This window comes from Cherax quadricarinatus, chromosome 2 (genome assembly GCF_038502225.1).
Source record: "Cherax quadricarinatus isolate ZL_2023a chromosome 2, ASM3850222v1, whole genome shotgun sequence".
NCBI lineage: Eukaryota > Metazoa > Arthropoda > Malacostraca > Decapoda > Parastacidae > Cherax > Cherax quadricarinatus.
The window spans coordinates 32,000,247-32,006,246 of record NC_091293.1 but is presented as its reverse complement, the minus strand read 5'-3'; the positions used below and the strand labels follow the sequence as shown (position 1 = coordinate 32,006,246).

General features: G+C 40.0%; 1 protein-coding gene across 1 annotated transcript in view; it reads right to left on the bottom strand.

The window, feature by feature from the left end:
• The window catches only part of LOC128706526 (neuronal acetylcholine receptor subunit alpha-7-like), a 1,070,503-nt gene that overhangs the window by 560,962 nt on the left and 503,541 nt on the right, over window positions 1-6,000 (bottom strand). The gene's annotated exons all lie outside the window — the stretch shown is intronic.

Genomic DNA, 6,000 nt, shown 5'->3' with positions numbered 1-6,000 from the left:
AAATGATAAGAAAGAGATGATTGTGGATGTTATGAATGAGAAGAAACTGGAAGTCCTGGCTTTAAGTGAAACAAAGCTGAAGGGGGTGGGAGAGTTTCAATGGAGAGGAATAAATGGGATTAGGTCAGGGGTTTCAAATAGAGTTAGAGCTAATGAAGGAGTAGCAATAATGTTAAAGGATAAGCTATGGCAGGAAAAGAGGGACTACAAATGTATAAATTCAAGGATTATGTGGAGTAAAATAAAGATTGGATGTGAAAAGTGGGTTATAGTAAGCGTGTATGCACCTGGAGAAGAGAGAAGTGTAGAGGAGAGAGAGAGATTCTGGGAAATGTTGAGTGAATGCGTAGGGAGTTTTGAATCAAGTGTGAGAGAAATGGTGGTTGGGGATTTCAATGCTAAAGTGGGTAAAAATGTTATGGAGGGAGTAGTAGGTAAATTTGGGGTGCCAGGGGTAAATGTAAATGGGGAGCCTTTAATTGAGCTATGTGTAGAAAGAAATTTGGTAATAAGTAACACATATTTTATGAAAAAGAGGATAAATAAATATACAAGGTATGATGTAGCACGTAATGAAAGTAGTTTGTTAGATTATGTATTGATGGATAAAAGGTTGATGGGTAGGCTCCAGGATGTACATGTTTATAGAGGGGTAACTGATATATCGGATCATTATTTAGTTGTAGCTACAGTTAGAGTAAGAGGTAGATGGGAAAAGAGGAAGGTGGCAACAACAAGTAAGAGGGAGGTGAAAGTGTATAAACTAAGGGAGGAGGAAGTTCGGGCGAGATATAAGCGACTATTGGCAGAAAGGTGGGCTAGTGCAAAGATGAGTAGTGGGGGGGGTTGAAGAGGGTTGGAATATTTTTAAAAATGCAGTATTGGAATGTGGGGCAGAAGTTTGTGGTTATAGGAGGGTGGGGGCAGGAGGAAAGAGGAGTGATTGGTGGAATGATGAAGTAAAGGGTGTGATAAAAGAGAAAAAGGTAGCTTACGAGAGGTTTTTACAAAGCAGAAGTGTTATAAGAAGAGCAGAGTATATGGAGAGTAAAAGAAAGGTGAAGAGAGTGGTGAGAGAGTGCAAAAGGAGAGCAGATGAAAGAGTGGGAGAGGCACTGTCAAGAAATTTTAATGAAAATAAGAAAAAATTTTGGAGTGAGTTAAACAAGTTAAGAAAGCCTAGGGAAAGTATGGATTTGTCAGTTAAAAACAGAGTAGGGGAGTTAGTAGATGGGGAGATGGAGGTATTGGGTAGATGGCGAGAATATTTTGAGGAACTTTTAAATGTTAAGGAAGAAAGGGAGGCGGTAATTTCATGCACTGGCCAGGGAGGTATACCATCTTTTAGGAGTGAAGAAGAGCAGAATGTAAGTGTGGTGGAGGTACGTGAGGCATTACGTAGAATGAAAGGGGGTAAAGCAGCTGGAACTGATGGGATCATGACAGAAATGTTAAAAGCAGGGGGGGATATAGTGTTGGAGTGGTTGGTACTTTTGTTTAATAAATGTATGAAAGAGGGGAAGGTACCTAGGGATTGGCGGAGAGCATGTATAGTCCCTTTATATAAAGGGAAAGGGGACAAAAGAGATTGTAAAAATTATAGAGGAATAAGTTTACTGAGTATACCAGGAAAAGTATACGGTAGGGTTATAATTGAAAGAATTAGAGGTAAGACAGAATGTAGAATTGCGGACGAGCAAGGAGGCTTCAGAGTGGGTAGGGGATGTGTAGATCAAGTGTTTACATTGAAGCATATATGTGAACAGTATTTAGATAAAGGTAGGGAAGTTTTTATTGCATTTATGGATTTAGAAAAGGCATATGATAGAGTGGATAGAGGAGCAATGTGGCAGATGTTGCAAGTATATGGAATAGGTGGTAAGTTACTAAATGCTGTAAAGAGCTTTTATGAGGATAGTGAGGCTCAGGTTAGGGTGTGTAGAAGAGAGGGAGAATACTTCCCGGTAAAAGTAGGTCTTAGACAGGGATGTGTAATGTCACCATGGGTGTTTAATATATTTATAGATAGGGTTGTAAAAGAAGTAAATGCTAGGGTGTTCGGGAGAGGGGTGGGATTAAATTATGGGGAATCAAATTCAAAATGGGAATTGACACAGTTACTTTTTGCTGATGATACTGTGCTTATGGGAGATTCTAAAGAAAAATTGCAAAGGTTAGTGGATGAGTTTGAGAATGTGTGTAAAGGTAGAAAGTTGAAAGTGAACATAGAAAAGAGTAAGGTGATGAGGGTATCAAATGATTTAGATAAAGAAAAATTGGATATCAAATTGGGGAGGAGGAGTATGGAAGAAGTGAATGTTTTCAGATACTTAGGAGTTGACGTGTCGGCGGATGGATTTATGAAGGATGAGGTTAATCATAGAATTGATGAGGGAAAAAAGGTGAGTGGTGCGTTGAGGTATATGTGGAGTCAAAAAACGTTATCTATGGAGGCAAAGAAGGGAATGTATGAAAGTATAGTAGTACCAACACTCTTATATGGTTGTGAAGCTTGGGTGGTAAATGCAGCAGCGAGGAGACGGTTGGAGGCAGTGGAGATATCCTGTCTAAGGGCAATGTGTGGTGTAAATATTATGCAGAAAATTCGGAGTGTGGAAATTAGGAGAAGGTGTGGAGTTAATAAAAGCATTAGTCAGAGGGCAGAAGAGGGGTTGTTGAGGTGGTTTGGTCATTTAGAGAGAATGGATCAAAGTAGAATGACATGGAAAGCATATAAATCTATAGGGGAAGGAAAGAGGGGTAGGGGTCGTCCTCGAAAGGGTTGGAAAGAGGGGGTAAAGGAGGTTTTGTGGGTGAGGGGCTTGGACTTCCAGCAAGCGTGCATGAGCGTGTTAGATAGGAGTGAATGGAGACGAATGATACTTGGGACCTGACGATCTGTTGGAGTGTGAGCAGGGTAATATTTAGTGAAGGGATTCAGGGAAACCGGTTATTTTCATATAGTCGGACTTGAGTCCTGGAAATGGGAAGTACAATGCCTGCACTTTAAAGGAGGGGTTTGGGATATTGGCAGTTTGGAGGGATATGTTGTGTATCTCTATACGTATATGCTTCTAAACTGTTGTATTCTGAGCACCTCTGCAAAAGCAGTGATAATGTGTGAGTGTGGTGAAAGTGTTGAATGATGATGAAAGTATTTTCTTTTTGGGGATTTTCTTTCTTTTTTTTTGGGTCACCCTGCCTCGGTGGGAGACGACCGACTTGTTGAATATATATATATATATATATATATATATATATATATATATATATATATATATATATATATATATATATATATATATACATATATATATATTATATATGTATATATATATATATATATATATATATATATATATATATATATATATATATATATATATATATATATATATATATATATATATATATATTATGCTGGGGATCATTTTTTTAAAACTCACAGACATGAATACATTAGCATAATGTATCAAAGATTATGGATCTTCTCCAGCTCCTCTGATGCTAATCGTGGGCCCAGTATGCACCATCCATTTCCTCTTTGGATGGCCACGCAGAGGCGCTGGAACATGAAAATGGACGCTCTCGGTTCCCTAGTGGTGTCAATGAGTCTGGAACCCAGTTCCTTTTGGAAATTTGTGGCACTCTTTTCCCCATGATCCCAGGGTCTCCAATCCCACAGGGACAAAATGAAACTGATGGCTTATGTTTCTGTACTTGCTGATCTTATACTCCTCCCAGTGATATGAAGCGCCTCCTTGTTGCCGAACGCTGTGACGGATGTAGGCATCAGTCACAGCTGACATGCAGGTATTGTTCCGTGCTAAAAGTCTGCTGTTCTTCCAAGGATAAATGGTGATCCCATAATCCCGTTTTGTGGGATTGTGAGTACTGTTGGTTGCTAGGGATCGGGGCTCTCTCGGACTGGGCATCCACATGAAACAAGGCTCCTCTTTATGATGTCGTTGACTTCACTGTGTGTTGAGTGCCAGCACTTGGTTCTGGAGCACTTTAGGCCATGTAGAACATATTGATCGTCTTCTGCATCACAGCAAATACACCTATATTCCATTTGAAATGGGGCAGTGAGGATCTGTGGGTCGAGGCGTGCTCCCATTGCCAAAATGGGAACTGTATATATGAAGTCTCTAGAGTGATGTGCGCTCACAGCTCACACTTCAAGTGCAAAATGTGGGACCCATAGCCTAGAAGTGGATAAAAAGGCTTCGAGGAAGAATATTTGCATTTCTTCGTGAAGCCATTTGAATATTCCACTTCCCTACTACCCCATCTTTTCATTTTTTACCAATAGTTATATTTTGTTACATAATATTTTACACAAGATTTTAATATCCATTGCTGATACAAAGACTGCATATACAGTACACGAGGCTACAGGGATGCAGAAATCTCATCCAGGTCCTCAGAGCTGGGACGCGTTCCCGGTTGTGTTTGTGTGCTTGTGTGTGTGTGTGTGTGTGTGTGTGTGTGTGTGTGTGTGTGTGTGTGTGTGTGTGTGTGCGTGTGTGTGTGTGTGTGTGTGTGTGTTTGTGTGTGTGTGTTTGTGTGTGTGTGTTTGTGTGTGTGTTTGTGTGTGAGTGTGTGTATTCACCTAATTGTGGTTGTAGGGGTCGAGTCATAGCTCCCGGGTCCGCCTCTTCACTGGTCGATACTAGGTCCACACTCTTTCCTTGCTCCATGAGCTTTATCGTACCTCTTCTTAAAGCAATGTATGAATCTTGCCTCCATTACCTCACTCCAGATTGTTCCACTTCCTGACAACTCTGTGACTGAATAAATACTTCCTAACATCCCTGTGCCTCATCAGAGTCTTCAACTTCCAATTGTGATCCCTTGTTGCTGTGTCCCAATTCAGAAGCATCCTGTCCCTGTCCATCTTGTCGATTCCGCTCAGTATTTTATATGTCGTTATCATGTCCCCCCTATCTCTCCTGTCCTCCAGTGTCATCAGGTAGATTTCCCTTAATCTCTCCTCGTAGGATATACCCCTTGGCTCCGGGTCTAGTCTTGCTCGAAACCTTTGTACTTTCTTTTCTTGACGTCCTTGACCAGGTGTGGGTTCCAAACGAGTCTGCATGTTCCAGTATGGGCCTGACATACACTGTGTACAGAGTCTTGAACGAGTCGTTACTAAGACTTCGAAACACTGTTCTTAGGTTTGCCAGGCGGCCATATGCTGCAGCAGTTATTTGGTTGATGTGCGCCTCCAGAGATGTGCTCATTATTATGCTCATCCCAAGAGCCTTTTTCTTGAGTGATGTCTGCAGTGTTTTGTGAATAAAAAATGAAATAATGACACTTTTCGGATAATTAGTGAATGCCTTCTTCGAATGCCTTTAGTTTCTTGAAACAGAGAGGTTGAAAGTGCAATTTTTGAATGGCTTCAAACTAAAAGCGCTGGATTATTTTAGAATATTGTTCTGTTTGTGATAACTAGAGCATTCTTGGCCTAATTAGCTTTAAACTTTCGAAGATAGTGTTTCTCTCTAAGGGAAAAGTTCGAAATGGTTTCGAGCTGTATAGATGCCGAGTTACCATTTTTTTTTAAGAAATTAAGATATTAGTTTGCCTGGGATAACTTGTGAATGTTTCTTCTGGTTGGCAATATATTTTCATTGCTGATATTAAACTTTAATTACATTCTTCACTATTCCCTTTGCGTATGTTGAGGATGAGGAGGAACTTTATGACATATGTACATACTTATTATTTTCAATGTATAGAGTCTGATTTCAGAGAAGTTCCAACAAATTTTATGAAAACAAAGTTTCCAATAACGTGATCTTTGCTAAATAGGTTAAGTCGGCAGGTTCTAACTATGAAACACACGTCATACTCCTCACACTATGCCACCTATTACCTCTCACCTCTGAAGAAAACTCAAGCTGAAGAACAAGCTTTTATTCGGACAAGGTTTCACTCTGTGTAGAGCGAAACTTTGTCCTAATAAAAGCTTTTAGTAGCATGTATATATTT